Genomic DNA, 19,480 nt, shown 5'->3' with positions numbered 1-19,480 from the left:
GGGGTGCCTGAGGGGGCCCCAGGTATCTCTTAAGGGGACTGAGAGGTGGCCCTTACCATCACCTAAGGGGGCTGTGGGTGCCCCATTTGTCACTGAGGGGGGCTGTCGGTGCTTTGTGTGGCAAAGGGGGAGTCTGGGTGCCCCGTCTGTCAGTGCGGGGGGCTGGGGGTGCCCTGCTCTCCCCGTGCAGCACCGCGACATCTCCCAGCCGGAGCCGGGCGCGTGCCCGCAGCCAACCGCCGGCGGCTCGCGCAGTCCCTCTGCCGTGAGGGAGGGCGCGCGGCGTTTCCCGCCGCTTCTGGCCCGCGAGCCGTTCGTGGGCGGCTACCTTAAAGCTGCGCTCGCGCCCGCGGAGCTGCTCCGCCGTTAAGCGGGAAGGAGCCACTCGGATGAAGTGAGCACCTGCGGCTAGGGTGAGCTTTGCGGGGTTTAGTAATAAACTTTGGAGTCGCCCTGGGGCAGAGGCAGGGCTATTACAGAGGGGAGTACTGGGCAGGGACTAGGCAGTTACCTTAGAGGAAAGCACAGGTTTTCAGGGGAAGTTTGGGGGGAAAAGCCAAGGTAACTTAGAGGGGAGAGAGATGATGTTTTTGGGGGCAAAAGCTGAGGGAACTTGGAGGTGACAAAATTAGCTTTTTTGACGGAAAAGTTGAGGTAACTTGGGATAGGTGACACTTTGGGGGGAGAAGCTGAGGTAAATTAGAGGGGACAGAGGAGACATTTTTTGGGGAAGAGATGAGGTAACTCAGAGGACAAAATGAGCATTTTTGAGGGAAAAACTGAGGTAACGGGGAGAGGTGATGTTTGAGGGAAAAGCTAAGGCAACTTAGAGGGGACATAAGTGATTTTTTTGGGGGAAAATCTGGTAAATTGGAGGGGACAATTTTGGGGAAAGCTGAGATAACTTAGAGGGGAAAATGAGCTGGTTTTGAGGGAGAAGCTGAGGTAACTTAGAGGGGACAGGAGTGACATTTTCAGGGGAAGGCTGGAGTAACTCAGATGACAAAATGAAACATTTATTGAAGGAAAGCTGAAGTAACTTAGGGGGGAGAGAGGTGAAGTTTTTTGGGGAAAAGCTGAGGTAACTTAGAGGCAACAGAGGTCACATTTAGGGATGAAAGCTGAAGTAAATTAGAGGGGTCAAAATGAGCTTTTCTTGAGGGAAAAGCTGAGGTAACTTAGAAGGGACAGGTGACATTTTTGGGGGAAAGCTGGGATAACCTGGAGATGACAAAAAGAAACATTTCTTGAGGGAAAAGCTGAGGTAATGTAGAGGGAACAAAATGAGCTTTTTGAGGAAAAAGCTGAGGAAATTTAGAGGGGACAGAGGCGACATTTTGGGGGGAAAATCTGAGGTACTTGAGGTGACAAAATGAGCTTTTTTGGGGGGGAGGAAATCTGAGGTAATGGGAGAGTAAGCAGATTTTAGGAAAAGTCTTGGGTATTGCATAGGACAGAGGATATGTTTTGGAGGGGAAAGCAGAAGTAACTTGGAGGGGAAAGCAGAAGTAACTTAGAGGGGACAGTCTTTAAGGAATATATGTGGTACCTCAGAGGGTACGGGTTAAGCATTTTGGAGAGAAAGGCTTAGGTTTGTTAAGGGGGAATCAGTATATTGGAGGAGAAAGTTTGAGGTAATTGAGGGGACCGAGCAAGCCCCAGGGGAGAGTGCAGTTAAATGATGAGTAGTGTTGAGATTACTTAGGACAGGGTAAGCATTTTTGAGGGTGAAATCTGAGGTACATTAAGGAATACATTAGCAGTGACGTTGCAAGAGGTGGAAAGGATGAAGCTTTAAGGAGGCCATGCTGAACAAGCTGTCTTTGTGAGGTTGCTCTGGCTCTAGGCATTAAGGTGCAGGAGGGATGAACAGAGGGTCATGGAGGGGGATTTTAATGGGGAAAAAAAAGAAAGAATCCTTGTAGGGATTGATTGAATTTAACAAAGCTATGGCATTTTACTTAATTTACAATTCTAAAGCCCAGGTTCAAGAGAAAATCATGGACACATTGTCTACAGAGGAAGGCAGAAAAGACTCACCAGAACTTCCTGGTGAGTTGAGCAAGACGTTCCGTGTAGTGAAGGGGCTAAGGGGTAGGGAGCGAAAGTGACACTGGGGAAGAAAGATGAGGAGGATGCCAGGATGGAAAATTACACTTGAAACATGCTGCAGGGAAGACGCAGGCCTGACTGACACAATGGTGCTCCAAAAATCAGTGCTTCCTGGATGTAGCGGTAAGGAGTTGGCACTTGTCAGTTCTAACTGTGTCTGCCTTCTTTGGCAGCAGCCAGTGGAGAAGAGGCATCATGTGGAACTGCACGGCAAGAGTGAGACAGAAGTGGAGTGTAGGCTTGAGGAGAGGGCAAGAGAAAGCTGCCCTGGGCAAAGGGACCTCCCTGCCCTCAGGGCTAGGGTTATGGAAGAGCACTGCCGGCACCTTTGGTGCCCTGGCTCACTTTGTGCTGAGTGACCTCCCTGTAACCAGGGTTTGGGTCTTTGCTTGTGTTGGCCTTTTGCCGTGTTGCTCCTTTGGCTGCCTGGGGAGAGTGACAGCCCTGTAAGGAGGGTCACTGAGAGTCACTGTCTCTGCACCCAAGGGGGAAATGGAGCTCTCAGGACCCCAAGCCCACCCTGTAAGCAGGGGAGGGCCATTTGCCCGCCCCACTCCTCCTCCAACTGGCAGCCTGGCCAGCATGACCCCCTCTAGTTGGAGTGTGTCATGGCCTTTGGCTACCTGTGAAGCCCCCACGGTGTGTTGAGTGCTCTGGCCTCCATGCCACCTGGGGGACAGGTCTGAGGCTCTCCTTTCCAGCTCATGGCTAGGGGTTGGTCTCCAGAGGTTGACTGCACAGAGCTCTCTTTCTCCTCTGGAAAGCCATGTTTGTCCCAGTCTGTCTATGTATTTGTCCTTGTTGGAGTGAGTGACAGAGTTTGTCCTTTAGGCCTCTTAAACTTGCTGCAGCTTAGCTTGAACTTCCCAGGAGAGCAAGGGCTCTGTGCAGCAACAGGGGGCTCCCCTCAGCCGGCGAGTGGAGGTAGAGTCCAGGCTTGCCCCTTCTTTCTCTGGATGAAGTGAAGCTACTTGGTAGTAGTGCGGGCAAGGCAACCTGCTTGTAGTCAGGGTCTGGGTCCCTGCCTGTGTGGCTGCCTGCCCTGCTGGCAAGCTGCCAGTGTGACAGTCCCATACTGGAGGTATGTCTCCCGAGCCGGGGAGCCCTCTGTCCCCAGGAGCTCCTGCAAGGCTGTAGCCAGCTGCTTTAGCCAGGCAGCAGGAACAAACCCTCCCTGGCCCTTTAGAGGGTGCAGGTTGAGGAAGTGTTGTGCCACAGGGAGGGTGCAGCCCTACCTTTGATGCTGGTTTTGGCTGGGCTGACCTCCCCCCAGCTGGGGTCGTGGGGGCTTCTGGGGCTCCTGATGAGAGGAGGCGTTGTGCTGCAGCAAGGAGGGCCAGCCTGTAACTGGGGCGTAGGCCTTAGCCTCCTGCTCCTCTGTGGGGCTTGCTGGGAGTGCCAAGCGAGCAGTGGGGGAGTGCCCTGTAGGAAGGGCTGTGTGTGTCCCTGCCCTGGGCTGCCTTGCTCAGCAGGAGGTGCTTGGAGGGACCCCCTGTAATCAGGTAGGTATCTCCGGTCCCAGCCTTTCAGGGGCATGGGGCCAAGATGTGTGGGGCAAGGCTGGGCATGCCCTCCCTATCATCAGGGGTGGGGTCCTGGCCTCCTGGCCTTTGGCCCTCCTACTCCCTGCTGCCTGGCTGCTGAGAGTCGTTCCTGCTGCTGTAGGGGAAGGCCGAGCTTTTTGACTCCCTGGATGTTGACCTGCCTGTAATTAGGCTGCAAGTCTGGCAGCCTTTGTGCTCAGTTGGCAGCTTGTGTGGGGTGACGGCCCCGTTAGCAGGGTGCAGGTCAGGGTGCCCCTGTGTGCTGGTTTTGGCTGGGATATAGTTAATTTTTTTCATAGCAGCTAGTATGGGGCTGTGTTTTGGATTTGGGCTGAAAACAGTGTTGATAACACAGGGATGTTTTTGTTATTGCTGAGCAGTGCTTACACAGAGCCAAGGCCTTTTCTGCTTCTCACACCACCCCACCAGCAAGTAGGCTGGGGGGTGCACAAGAAGTTGGGAGGGGACACAGCTGGGACAGTTGACCCCAACTGACCAAAGGGATATTCCATACCATACAACGTCATACTCAGCATATAAAGCTGGGGGAAGAAGAAGGAAGGGGGACATTCAGAGTGATGGCGTTTGTCTTCCCAAGTAAATGTTATGCGTCATGGATCCCTGCTTTCCTGGAGATGGCTGAACACCTGCCTGCCGATGGGAAGTAGTGAATGAATTCCTTGTTTTGCTTTGCTTGCATGTGCGGCTTTTGCTTTCCCTGTTAAACTGATTTTTGTCTCAACCCACGAGTTTTCTCACTTTTACTTTTCTGAGTCTCTCCCCCATCCCACTGGGGCGGAGGGAGCGAGCGGCTGTGTGGGGCTTAGTTGCTGGCTGGGGTTATACCATGACACCCTGCATGGGAGAGAAAGAAAGAGCCTCCCTTGGCCTTTGGGACATGGGCTGCCGTGTAACCTGTGGCACAGCCAGTGCTCTGGAATCCTGGGCACTTTGCAGTCCAGGCAGCGGCTTGAGCCCCCTGTCAGCAGGGGTGCAGCCTCTGTGGCCGCTGCTTTGTATGCCCAGCTCCATTTTCGCAGGGTGCCCACCTCTGAACCCATCTCCAACTGGAGTTCTGCTGTGCTAAGTGATGGGTGAGGAAAGCTGAGCTCAGAGGTTTTTCTTGGGGGTAGGGGTTCAGCCAGTGGCCAGCAGTGGTGTGGGGAGCTCCCTTCCAGGGGTGGTCAATGTGCCTCTGTCCTTCAGGCGGAGGAGTTGGTGCTTGCCTGTTCGATCTGTGTCCTCCTTCCGTGGCAGCAGCCGCTGGAGAAGAAAGAAGAGGCATCGTGAGGAACTGCAGGGCAAGAGTGAGCCAGAAGAGTTACCGACGGGTACTCAATAAAATGCATTTTCAGACTGTGTTCCATATGCAGTAACTTTCCTACCCCACTTGGCTGTAGCTCCTGCCTATCAAATTGCACTGCGCATGTTATTTTACCCTTGCAACAACTATTGCAGTTCTTGCAGTGGTGAGGCAGTTGTGTGTTTGATCTAAGGGCTACCACATGGAAGCTCAAGGATCATGGGTTTGTCACCAAACTCCTCCAGTCCGGATAGGGGTTTGGTGACATTGCAGTACTACAGAGGACGTCTTGTGGTAGGTAGGGTTCTGGTGGTATTGCAGTGTCCCTGTGGAGGCAGGGAGAGAGGGAGGGAGGTTTTCCAGTCCAAGTTTGGTGGTACTGCACTCTGCTAGGCATGACTTTGAAAAGAAAAGCCAGGATGTGGGTCTGCAGGTGGCTTCAGCTCTGTGGGGCTGAAATCAGGGGTGCTGGGAGTTGGGCAGGGGCTCACAGCCCCATTGGGCTGAAATGGAGGTCTGGGCTGTGGGCAGGGTGGGGAGAGCCCTATTGGGGGTTTAAATCAGGTCCCATGTCAGGGGACCAGGATGAAAAGCTATGGATTTCCCCATACAAGACGCTATTGCAGGTGTTTTCAAGCAAATATGGAGTGCATTCCTGGGAATGGAGCCAGGATATTTAAATTGACAAGAATTTAGATTGACAAAAATATAGAATCTAGAATAATTCCATTTTTGCCTCTGAATTTGAGATCATCTACTAAACGTTAACCAACACCACCTGAATGTAACTAGAAACTTCAGTTTCTGAATTTAGTCAGAACTTCAATAGGGAAAAGAGAAGTGATCTCAATGCCTACAAAAACTTGTGAAAACTGAAAGAAAAGGTTAACGAAACCTGAAGTCAAAAGTTTACATGAATGAAGGCCTTTTGTGAGCTCAGACTGCTATACTTGTGTGATTAGTTGTTGCTTTTAAATATCACATACAACCTGATACAGGAGGCTGTTGCAGCTTATTACCTCAGAAGGGAATTAGCGATGCAACTTGCAAAGGTAATGACTTGGTGTACTTTGGCAACGCAGGACTTTACGCATTTGCAACAATGATGAGATAGCAGCAGCTGTGGCAGAGAATGACGTCCTTCTTCAGAAGTCAATACGAGTATCAAATTCTATACCACAGCTAGCTCTATATAGAATGGTTAAAACAGTTTATGAAGTTGAATGTGATTTAGCACTATAAAATAAGCTGTTGTATAGTTTTCAATTTGTGAAAGAGGGAGATGTAAATGAGTGTTTGGCTTTTAAAAGCTTATATAACTTTGATACTGGCAAACATTACTAAGATAAGATGTAGGTGCCCACGTAAACTACATGACATAACCTTTTTATACAGTTATGATTCATTTTTTCTCCTATCTTGGTTATAATCACTTTCCTTAAGGATCTCGCATGCTCCACCACACACTTTGAGAGGAATTCAATAATGCCAATTCACTTTTTCTTCTTCACTGAATGAAAACCAAGGATGGAGTTAATTTTCCTGACTTGTGACTCATATCTTTCGAAGACGTGAGGGCAGCTGACACATCTGTCTACATTGGACCTACAGCAGACCAGTGGCTTTCAAGAGCAGGTGCTGCAAGTGTAGAGGGATAAACTAGCTTGGCCGAAATAACATCAGACTTCCATGTCTAGGAAACTGAGGATCACTACATCCTAACTACAAATGCTTCCCCTCCCTGTTACTCTTGTCTTTTGTCACTATCTAATTAATAAACAAACAAACAAAAAAGAAAGCCTACTGTTTTCTGCAATTACAATAATCCTCTCAGTTTTCTTTATGTTCTGTTTTCATCTTGGGCCTCCTAAAATAGGGCTGAAAATGAGTTTTCAAGTGGAAAGAAAGAAAGAAAGAGACAGCGCTGATCATTGAAAACCACCTGATCCTGTAATAACAACTCAAACTGCGGGCTACCGTAAGGGGATGGCAGTAAGTTGGATCACATCAAATTTGTTCAGTAACAATTTAACTGCTGTCATGCCTCAAGAGAAAAATCTGAGATTGTATTCACCCTGAGTTTTAAGTCAAACAGACGTAAATTAATTTTTAATATAAAATTAGTATTGCTCTTTCTAATGAGGCACTCATAGAAATCCACTACATTAAATATTATCAAGCTGACTTTTGCTAAAATACTCCTGAGAATGTGTACAGAGTATCCTTTATTCATGCAGAAATTAAGTAGAGAATAAGCAGCAAGAACTTTAGCATAATAATTTGTACAGAAAGGGAGTCAGCAGGAAAACAGCTTTTGTTTGCAATTTTGACACTTTTTCCTCCTCCTGCACAACACTTTGGTCCCAAACACATCATCGTGTAGGAAACAGCTGCGGTGGGGGTTGTTCTGCCATTTGCACTGTGGTCTCTCCTCCTGTGTCAAAAATCTTTGTGTTTGCATGAAGGAGAGGAGCACGCTCGCCCCAACACCTGTAAGGAGGGCGGCGGGCATCAAAGGCGGATCCCAGCGCTTGGAGAAAGGAGAGCTGGGCCGTGCCCTGCCGCACTCCCGCCACTCTAGCTGGCCCCGTGGAGGCCCCTCCACGCTGTTTGCAACCACCTTTTTGTTACGTCACTGGCTCTTAGGACACTAGTACCACTTAGGAAACAAATGTATTATTAATGCTGTCTGCTAGCACTCACGTGTCCAGGAGAAGCAACGAGGCAGCGGGCACCAGAGCAGTCACGCCAGGGCTGGGCCAACGTTGTGGGGCGCGACCGGGACTCGGGGGCAGCTCCCGAGCACAGGGTGGCCCCCGCCGAAACCTGTCCCGCCTCCCTCTCAGCCGACACCAGCGGTCGCCAGCCGCCATCTTCCTCCTCAGGCTTGGGCCCGCACAGGGTTCCCTTTACGCACTGTCTTAATGGTCTGCTTCTTGTTTTGTTTTGGGTTTGGTTTTTTTTTTTCCCCATTAGTCCCCAGCTGAAGTTTGGCTGTGCTCACCCACCAGCTATTATTTAACGTTACACTTTCCCCTGGCCTCAATAACTATTGGGAACAGAAAGGGATACTGTTTGTTACGCAGCGATGACCGAGGTTGGTTTTGTCCAAGCTCAGGGACAAACAGGCTACCTGATACTTGCCTGGTCCCTAGAAAGCAATTTTTACCACAGCTAAAACCAGCCCAGGTCAAGCCAAGCCTGGGCATGCCCCAGGGCCCTGCACCAATGACAAGTTGCGGGCAATGGGAAAATGATACTGGGCTATATTTCCTTGACCAAATACCTTTCAAAATCTATTCCTTGTATGAGACTTTAAAAATGCACTGTTGGCACGTCCTGATAGCAGTGCTGCTACTTGTCAGCTTTTGTTCCGCTGCAGGGTCCTGGAGCCTGTTTACGCAGTGGCATCAAAGTGCCCAGGCGTGATCCAAAGACTGTATCAGACAGTCCCTGCACAAAAGAAATTCATATTTGAGTAGATGCGCCAAAGGTGTGGTGGTGCGTTCCCCCCCGCTCCTCCTGGGCCTCTCCATGATCTCAGAAACTCCTGTTAAACCTTGGCCTTGGTGCAACAAGTCAGGCGGTGAAGCGTTCTTTACCCTGTCAGGAACTCTTGCATAGCTGAGGTTGGGGAATGTACCGATCGTATCAGAAACTTCCGCTGCCTGGCCCAAGTGGAGGATGAGAGTGGGGATAACTGTCATCCCCTGATACCCTTACCTGAGTTGTAGCTCAAGTGGAACGGTACCATTTTTACTGAAACCTTGAGAATTTTGATGGATGACTAAAGTCAATCATCTTGCGACCCTATAAACAGTGGTCCCAAGTGAGGCTCTTTGGGCTCTCCTGGACCCCAATGGGCTGCGCCCAGAATCTCCCTCTCAGTGGAACACTCCTCAGAGTTTGCAAATTCTTGAGTTTGTGATGTTTGGAGGACCATCGCCAACTGGCACGGGAACTGGGCTGCAACTGTCCTCAGACGAAACACTCCTAGAGGCTCAACCCTTTGGCTGTTGAGAAATGCTGACACATTTGATGTGAGTATTTCACTGGACTAGAGGGGAATTTTTAGTAGGCATACCTTTGCATATTTATCTATTTTTTGTGTTTGCATTATCTATGTGCGTGTGTGTGTAAATTGATGGAAATACCCACTAGCAAATATAGTCTGCTTAAATCTTATTATCTATCTTAAAATAGGGAATGAACCTTAGACTACTGCTAAACACATATAATCCCTTAGACATATACTGTTGACCAAGCCTGGGACTAGGGGTAGATCCAGCCGGGTCTTCTCTGAACCTCGTGACTCAACGAGTCAACCTTTTTGTCCTCGGCCTCTGTATAAATTATTCCAACTCAATTCTAACACGATACCCTGGTTTCGGCTGGGATAGAGTTAATTTTCTTGCTAATAGCTGATATAAGTGCTGTGTTTTGGATTTAGTATGAGAATAATGATAACATACTGATGTTTTAGTTGTTGCTAAGTACTGCTTACATCACTCAAGGACTTTTCAGCTTCCCATGCTCTTTTCCTTTGTATGCTTCATCCATTTAGTAAGTGATAGAGTGAACTTTGCCATCAAACTCTGTTAAGTTGCACTTTCATAAATTTCTATTAAAATCACTTTCTGCTAATGCCTTCAACACTGATTCTTTGAGTGGCCTCTAAACCGCTCATTCGCGACAAAAGGAAACCAGGGACAGAGATGGATGCTTATGAAAGGCATAGGAAACTCTCCCCAGCTTTACCAAGCAAGTTGCAATAAAAGAAGAAAGGTGCTGAGTCTCTTATGTCCAGTAGACAGCCAAAACTCTACTAATTCTTTCTTTTTCCTTTCTGATACCTCATGTCTCTCCTGTTCCATACACAGTACTTTATTTTAATGCAGTACTTTCACGGTTTGGCAAGTGTTCTGAGAAAAGTAGGAATAGCATGTTAAAAATGAAATTACATTGTGCCAGGGCAGAATCATACAGCAGCGGTGATAGTGTGTCTCACTACAGCAGCTTTTTAAGAGCACTAATGGAAAGGGATTGTCAGTAAGGATGATCTTAGGATTTGTAGTTCATCTGGATAATGGTTACCATAATTATAACTTTAACCACAGACCTTATAGCATTGCTAGCATCCCTGTGTTAGCATGTTTGTTGTTTTTCTGACTAATCTTTAATTTCAATTGCAGTAGATCTTAGGGGCCCAGCTATGAGAGTCCATTATACAAAGCATGGACAGACTTGCAAAATGAAATAGACTGAAATAGTCCTGAGGTATTTAAAACTTGAGACATGGCAGTAAAAGTTCCTTTTTAGGAAACAATTATATGTGTTCTGCAATAGACTGCAAACAGGCAAAAAAACTGTTAACAAGTTATAGAAAAAGTATTTTTAAAAATCATTAGAAATTCGTAACATTCTAGGCTAAGAATAATGTTTTTTAAAGGGATTGCATACTGTTGTATATATATGTCTATTGGAATACATACATACTTACCTGCCCTTCTACAAATATTTATTGAAGTCCTTTTTCTCCTTTTTGATTTTTTTCTTGTCAATAGTGCTGAAGGGTTTTTTTCAAAATTATCTTAATACACCTGTTATTTCCTCGATCATGCATGAATAATGCAGTTTTTCCAAACTCCAAATGAAATTATAGTCTACTGCAATGTGTTGGATAGTGCCAAGTGGGTATAGCAAATTAGATAATCCATCCCCTTGAGTCTGAATTACTTCGGTCACTTTGGAAATGTGACTGGAAAACATGGGAAAGGCTGTACAGTTTGATGTCCTTTCCAAAAACATTTGTAAATTGTAAAATGAAAAATTCCACATTATGTGCAATTAATGGTGTGGAAGTTTCCAGTGCCTTAAAACCAAACCTCTTCTTGAAAGTATTTTTCACCAATTTTTGGCTCACTTTGCCCCCACTTTTAGTAGTTTTATGCTCCAGGGATCTATAAAGGAGACATTCCCACTTATGTATGGAGAGAAAGAGATTTTTATGAATATCAAACAAGCATAATTTATGCAGAAACTCTATTAAAAACTCTGTTTGGCACTTTTACTTGAATTAGTAATATTAGAACTCCATTAAAATGGATTTTTCAAAAATGTGTTGGACCCCAATTCTCTCAACTCATTCCCATAGTTAATCTTAGTTTTCATTGCCCAAGGACTGCTAATATATTAGTATTAACAATATCCTCTTTGTTACCTTGCATAGAGCTTCTTACATGTTCTTTTGTGTGAATATATTTACATTTATTTATACACATATGTACTTCAAACGCATTGGATGAAATCCTGGGCCCTCTGAAATCAATTGTAAAAATCCTACCAACTTCAGCAAGAATCAGAATCTTATTCTATGATTCTTGTATTTTAGCCTCAGTACTTTTAGCCTCAGAACAGCAAATTAACCTCTTACAGGTTTATAGGTAGCCTTTATGCACTTTGGGTCCTCTCCTTGCATACAACCATGATAACTAGAATTTTGCCATATTGGTTCAACTTATTTTTATTTACTCATCATTATTCACTCTGCATTTCCATTTGTTTACTACTATGTTGCATACATTATACTACTATGTTACATATTCATTGGCTTTATTCACAGAAATCATACTTTAATTTGTATGAAGAATTTTGTAATTCTTCACATTTTTCCTATTCTGGAGAGGCATGCAAAAGAAGCTTTTGTACCTTTTTAACCTACACAAACTGTTGCTAACAAGCTTCTAGAATGATTTAGGAAGCTATACTAACTGATTAAGTTCCAGAGCTGCTCCATATTGAAAATAATTAAAGACTGTCAGTGTATTTTACTGCCATATAAAGTAAGATTTATTATCTTATCTTATCTTTTATCTTATCTTATGCCTTAACAGCAGCTTGATCTTGCCAATTATCCTGTTATCCATAATTTCCGATGCATTACTGAGCTATTTGAGTTCCTACCATTTAAATCTATTACCAAAAAATGCTTAAAACAAAAAGGAATCAAAGTACATGAAGCGGTAAAGGTCACTTCAGACTAGTATGTGGAAACCTTAGAATAATTTAAGGACGGATTTAGGAAATACCCCATCAGCTAGATACTGAACGATTCCCATAGTGTATGATTCATAACTCACAGGAAGCAGGTGAAGCAGATGCTGAACTGAATTATGTCCTCTATTACCTCCCTACTGTTTACTAGTGCAAGTTAGGAACACAGTTTATCTTTGTGACAATTCTAGTCCTGATACTAATCCGCATCTTCAGCGTCCCAAGCTGAGAAGATCTCTGTATCTATTTTAATAAGGAAATTATGACATTATTATTCACAAATTAATTACATACAAATTAAGATTATAATTATGCATTAAATAATCAGCTCACTGTTATTGGTCGCTACATTTATTTGTAGTCAAAGCAGTTACTTTGAAACACATACTTCAGGGTGTGTGTACAGTACCAAAAAGACAAAATTTATTTTCTCTTAGTTCCCTACTTGCTGTGCCAAACATTTTTTTCTTGGGTAAGTGAAGCCTTTTTCAAAATAGTCGCTGTATTACTCATTGACTTATTTATTCTGAAATGTACAAACAATGGAATAAACAGAAAGCAAAAAGGGATGTTTTCTGCTAAGTAATGAATTATTCAAGCAGTTGATGATGGAAACAATTACTTCATTGAAGCTACAGCTCTCTAAGGCAATGCTATGAAAAAAAATGCACTGAAACAGAGCCATCCTTTAAGTTAAGAATCAGAGCAGGTGCAGGCCTGTTGTCTAGGGGCTGTCACTACCAGCTGAATGGACTGTGTCTCAGCTTTGACTGGCATGAGTAGGCAAAACTATTCATTTGCACCCCAGAAAAGGGCAATGGTGAAATGAGTTAATCCATGTTATCACAAAGCCTGGGAGTTGGATTTGGTTCTGCTGATACAACCAACCATAGGCAAAGGAATGCGAAAGCGTGCATGTGGAATCATTTCTAAAACACTCATGTGAAAGGCTGTCCACAGTGAAAGACATGCAAAAAGAGAAACCCATACAGCCTTTAAGACACTACTCATAGTATTTATATGAAGCCAGATCCAGCACGATGCTGATGTCTTGGGGAGAACCAAGTGACATGCATAGATACTATTTCTCACTTATTAATTATTTTTAAGTAGGAGAAACGCCCATAAATCCTTTTAATTCTTTTTGCGAAGTGGTATAGCTTCACCAAGAAAAGTACCCCAGAACAGCCAACAGCCAGTTGATTAGGACACTTCTCTGACAGATGAGACATGTAATTTTGTCTCATGTTGACAATTGCTCTAAACTGAACTCTCTCGTGTTGCAAGTGAGTGCTCTAACAGCTAGGCTGTTGCCTCAAATAACTGTTGCCCAGTTTTCAGGAAGAAACATTTAGGCACTTAACTTCAGCCAAGGGTGTCAACACAGAATCCTACTCTGAAAGATACACACTCCAAGTTCTCGGGATCATATCTCAAGAGCAGCAGTGTTTAAGCTACAACCTTTTATAGACATCCCATTAGCTAATTTATTCTAGTACTGTTACGAATCCTAGTCCGAACTGATCAAGTGAGAGTGTTTCCATCACCTAACTGTGGAATTTAACTTAGTCAATGTAAATCAGACACACTCAATGCAGAGAGCTAACTCCTTCACAGAATGATTAGGAGCTCCAAAGTTTTTTTCTTGTTTTCTTTACTGTGTTTCAGAGAAGGCTCTCTCTTGCAGTTGGCAATATATAAGGAGCCTAACTTAGCAACTTAATTATGTGATTATTGCCTTAGCATTTTCCATTCAATATAGGAAAATTATGTATTCAATTTAGACTCCGTTTTATGTTTCAGGAGTGTGAAAGTTAGGCACTGCAATGATGAATATCACAACTGGCATAACTCTGTATGCATCTATTGTTTGATGCCAAACATTGAGTCTCATCTTGATATTACTTTTGACTCCTGATTTTTTAATGATAAGCAAATTAAGCCACAGTGTTCTTCCCAAGATATCCAAACCTCAGCCAGACACACAGTTCTTTCTTTATCTATTTGTAGAACCTAGCTATACATTCTTAACACTTACACCCTGGAGTTCTCCCAGACGTTTGTTTCAGTACATAAACTTAAGTTTGTACAGAATTCAACGGCTATGGTACCTTGTAAATGCAACCTATATAAACACTGAATTGGTACTAAAACTGGAACACTGCTTCCTGTCAAATGCTGAACTGATTTAAAGATACTTGTAGAGTACAGGCTTATAAAATTGAAATGGTTGTGCCCTACACATTGAACTATTGATTGTAATACCAGTTACATTTACCTGTGGTGTCACGGCTAAAGCTTCTGAATGTCATTGTAGAATGACTACAGTCATTTACAAGTACTGCTAAAATATCTTCTTGAAGCCTAAAGCTTTTTCTTTTCCAAAATGCAAAAAAGTTGAAATTCTTTGGAGATTTCAGTCATTATTAGTAGCTGCATTAAATCTAGTTTATGTTACTGTTGTGGTTTAAAACAGCCCTAAAGCTGCTAGAGAATTCTGCAGTGAGATAGGGCTAAATAATTTTTTGTCACCTGTTGTACAGAGATTACACTCTCCCCTGCACTCTGATGGTCCCAGCTTGTCCTGGGAGTCCCTCAGAGCAATAAACAGCTACAATAAACATATATGCAGCAAGTTCCATGTTTTTCCAATATTTGCTGGAGTTCTTGACCAGTGCACCTGATATCTTACTAAATAAGACTGCACTTACTGATTATCCTGGCATCCCCATGCTACAAAATTTCTAACTTTAATCTTTAGCTTAAGGTAGGATGAGGGGCTATTTGTTTGGGTGACCTCTTGTACTGAGTCTGGCTGGGATGGAGCTAAATTTTCTTTGCAGCAGCCAGTAAGGTGCTGTGTTTTGCATTTGTGACTAAAACAGTGTTGATAATACAATATTTTAGCTATTGCTGAACAATGTCTGCATAGCATAGAGGCCTCTCTCTTTTTCCAACTCTGCCTCCCCAGTGAGTACATTGAGGGTGCGCAAGAAGTTGGGAGGGGACACAACTAGGACAGCTGATCCGAGCTCACCGAAGGGATATCCCATGCTATATAACATCATGCTCAGCAATAAAAAAAAAGCAGAGGGGTTTTTTTTGGGGGGGAAGGTAGCCGTTGCTCAGAGAGTGGCTGGGAGGTAGTGAGTGATTGATTGCCTTTGCATACCTTGCTTTGGTTTTGGTTTTTTTTTTCTGTTTTTTTCCTCTTTCCTTTGCTTATTAAACTACCTTTATCTCAACCCATGAGTTTTCTTGCTTTTGCTCTTCCTATTCTCTCCTCCAACCTGCTGGGGTGTAGAGGAGAGTGAGCGAGCAATTGTGTGGTGCTTAGCTGCGGGCTAACCCACAGCACCTCTACAAAATTAACTAGTTATAAAAGACCAGTTGGAGATGCAACAATCAATATAGCTCCCTCTAAGGCAGTAGAGGAGGACTGTACTAAAGAAAAAAAATCTGCATATGGGGAATGTTTCTAGCATTTTTCTGTAGCTTCCCTATGGGAAGTAGAAAATGTTCCATTGACTAGGACATTTAAAACCAGACTGGCTTTAACAAGAAAATATCATCGCAGTGAAATCTTTGGCAGTTTGACAATATGATTTTATATTTGTGTTTCTGTGACAGTTCTGATTCTGGAGTTCTACTGAATCATTGACAACCATGGCAACATGATGGGAAAGGAGACAGGAGCACCATGCTATTGGAGCTGTGAAGCAGAGAGACTGTTGCTGCTTGAGTTGATTATAGCTGGTAAGAAAAATGTTGTCACAGTAAAAATATGCTGACAACCAGAAACAAACCATCTTTTTAGTCCCTTTAGGCCAATCAGATAGATACATTGCTCATGACTAAAACACACTGACCATTTTGAAAGGAGCAGCACTGTTGAGTGTTTTGGACAAATTCTAACCAGTTTTGTTATTTTCTTTCTCCTTAATAACTGCCTCTGAAAATTCATTTTGATGCTATATCTTTTTTCTGTTTTAAACTGTGTCTGTCTTCATAATGATTGAGGTCTTCACTTTACATTATATTGGATTATGTTTGTAATATATTTCAGAATCCTTCAAAATGAGAAATGTTACAGGATAGCTATTGTTTATCCCAGTCTTAATGGCTGTACTATTATGAAAAAAAAACCAAACAAACCACCCAAACGATAATCTGGGTGTTTTATTGGAATAAACAGTGTAACGTTTAAAAAAAAAGATCAAACAGCTGTTTCTTGACAATACTGTATGTATTTGTTTTTTGCATAATCCCCTTTTATGATTTTCACTGATTATAATCTAGTTACTAGTAATTCATGTTTTAATGTTTTAATTTTTTTTTTAAGTAAACTTCCTCTGCAGTTTGGTCTTTTCCAAGATTCGTGTGTTCCATATGCTTTGTTTTGAACCTGAATGTATTCTGGTCAGCACTGTAGCTACTATATAGAGTTTAAAAAAAAATACAGACAAGACTAACCAAACAAAAAAAACCCACCACACTCAGAAAACTCAGCACCTCAGCATATGCATATACAAAGATTGTTCTAAACCTGTCTTTCTCACTGTAAGTTATCATAGATTCTGCTACTGATAGAATACTAAATCTATTATTGAAAAATAACATTTCCCACATCCCAGTAGAATATGTGGGGTTTACTGTTCTAGGATTTTTTTTCCCCTCTTTAATAGACAAGAAGGTGTTTCTTCTAGATCTATCTATCTGTTCTCTGACTTTTTTGTGTGTGTGTATATACTTTGTCTTCAGTATTAGCTACTGAATCCATCATATGTATTCTTTCAACTGACAAGTGCCTCTTTTTTTTCCTGCTCCATATGCAGTATAATAAGGTTACCCACAAACAGTGATTTAAAATATGTATATGCATCTACCTACAAATCTGCCTGTGTCCCTCAAATCTATAGGAAATGAAGGAGGCTGTAAACTCCTGTAAGAAGACAGCACATTTCAGATAGATAGACAGTCTTATATTCCAGAATAATAGTCTACAGAACATTAAAATTAGCTAAAATGATCTCAGGGCTATAATCTTCAACACAGAATAGTTAAATCTAATTGAGACCTCTATTCTGAGAATATGGAGCAGGTATTAAATACAATATCAGATAAAGATATGTCTTAAAAAACAGCAAGAACACGTACTGTCTTAAAATCTGATTTGAAATCTGTGCAGAGTTCTGACAATGTTGGGTCTACGAACATGACGGTGGGCTTAGGCCCATCCTGACATGGGTAACAAAATCCTCAGGAATGCTCTGGTGTGTATCTCCAGCACTCCCCGCGAAGGACTTCCCAGCAGAACATTAATTCTACTGGAATGTACAGATTTCTGTCATACCTGTTGTACAAACTTAATTATGTAAATTAGAAAAATAGAGTATATGGAGCTCAGTAAGTATGAATTTTATGCTAAAAAGTAGGAGTGAGTGAAAAGACTGCAGAATGGGATTAGAGGCTTACATGGCTGAACAACAGGTTAGAAATAGTTTCATCTGTGTTGCACATTGCGTGGCCTGGAGGAGTGGTACAGACTCAGAACAGAAAATGGTCAGAGCATGTGAGAAAGACCAGTGCATGTTCCGGGATTTTTACAGTGTGAAACTGATGTAAGAAATGGGATTTCAAAACATTACTAAGAATGAAATAATGAGATCCGGGAAGGCTTAGGGAAAGAAAAGCAGAAAGCAAAAAATAAGCACAAGATTGTGAGGTGAGTGACAGGGTGACTGGTTAGTTGTGTGAGATGATAAGTGTCAAAGAAGAAGATTTTGGAAGAAAGATTCAAGACAAAAGAACAGACCAGCAGCAGGATTTCCCTGAGGATATATCATAGGCAGGGGAAACAGGATACTGGGCAGACTAGATGGTGAGAGCTAAGGAAGTATAATAGAGACTTGTTGGCACAGAAAATTCTAACAGGGATGAAACCCTTCAGTCAACACCCTGAGAGAAAGTGAATGGGAGGAGGATCCCCAGAAGATGTAACCAAAGGGATAATCATCAAAACAGGACATAAATGACATAGTAGAATTCAAAGGAGAGAAGCTCTCCAGACAAAGTGGATTGCAAAAGATAAAGAAAGATCAAGAGTGTGTGTCTGTGTCTGGAGAACAGAGTCTTAGAGTTTAAAACAGAGATGATTAGCAACCCTGGTAGGGACAATGTAATTCATGAATGTGTTTCAGGCTGGAGTGGGTAGTACAGAAAATCAGAGAGAGTGAAAAAAGTCATCTCCAAAATATAACATGCCCTTTAAGAAAGAATATATGCAGCTAAAACATTTACTGACTAGGCTGATGAAAAACATCAATAGAGCAGGTGGTCATTTCAGGATGAGAAGTTGCGACTCATCTGACTTTAATGCTTGTATTTAGCAAGATGAGTTCACTTGAGTACATAGAAAAAAATAGAAGTCTCACTTACGAGTAGGTTTTCTTCTAAAATATCTTGCAGCCACAATGGGGATATTGTTGATAGACCTCCCCAAAGCATTTTAACAACAGAGTATGAGGAGGTCCTTGTAACAGCGGGCAACAGTGTGGAAATGAAAAGCAAAGGTAATTGGAATAAACCATGTGAATAGAGTGAGCTAGATTTGACTCACCCTGCCAAAGCAAAATACAATGAGCTGCAGTACTATGCAAGAGCAAAAGTGAGGAAAAGTCAGCTCTGATGCTTAAAAAACATTTAAGGAGAAAAAGGGAAAAAAAGAGAAATAGAAAAACAAAAGCTTTTCAAGATTCAAAAAAATGTAAAAGAGAACAAGTAAATCACAGAGAATCAGAACACCCCCTACCCCTAGTCAGTTAAGGGGAATGAAAAGAAAATGAACTGGTAAGAAAATCGGCCTGCAAGGATGAAGTATACTTAGTTTTAAGTATGGTCTTAAGTATAAATTAGGTTAAAATCCAGATCATAGTGATATATTTGGTTGGGTCACCTAAAAAATATGGGTTCCCATATTTGATATCAGTCCTTTATCTCTGAAATGTTACTTCTTTTGCACATGACGTACCAGTATGAGTGGTAAAAACACAGGAAAACACCTCCTATGTAAGGGGAGGTAATACATGTCATCATTAGATTCAGCTGTAACATAACCCTAAGTAAGTAATCTGTGCTGCTTATTATCTATGATGCAAATTTTGATGCCTGCCACCAGCCTTTCTCTTCCCTGGGCTGCGATAAACAGCTTTTGTTCTGGGTGAGGCTTCGTACACTCTGAAGGCATAGACCAGATAAATCTTTAGCTTCTGTCTGTCCTGGTTCCGGCTGGGACAGAGTTAACTTTCTTCCCAGTAGCTTGGGGGGTGTGCTGTGTTTTGGGTTTGGTATGAAAGGAGCGTTGATGGCCCATTGATGCTTTGGTTGTTGCTGGGTGGTGCTTGCACCGGGGACTTTTTTTTTCGGCCTCCCATGCTCTGCCAAGTGCGGGGGAAGCTGTGGCGGGTGG

The 19,480-nt window shown here is 43.1% G+C and overlaps 1 long non-coding RNA gene across 1 annotated transcript; it reads left to right on the top strand.

Annotated features, from left to right (window-relative positions):
* The first annotated feature begins 281 nt into the window (after positions 1–281).
* LOC142079030 (uncharacterized) lies at positions 282–18,756 on the top strand. Its single transcript, XR_012672444.1, has 4 exons — positions 282–413; positions 1,981–2,052; positions 4,863–4,987; positions 15,643–18,756. It is a non-coding gene; the product is annotated as an uncharacterized LOC142079030 (long non-coding RNA).
* Positions 18,757–19,480: the final 724 nt, after the last annotated feature.

Source organism: Calonectris borealis, chromosome 2 (assembly GCF_964195595.1).
Source record: "Calonectris borealis chromosome 2, bCalBor7.hap1.2, whole genome shotgun sequence".
Classification (NCBI taxonomy): Eukaryota; Metazoa; Chordata; class Aves; order Procellariiformes; family Procellariidae; genus Calonectris; species Calonectris borealis.
This window is presented reverse-complemented; position numbering and strand designations above follow the sequence as displayed.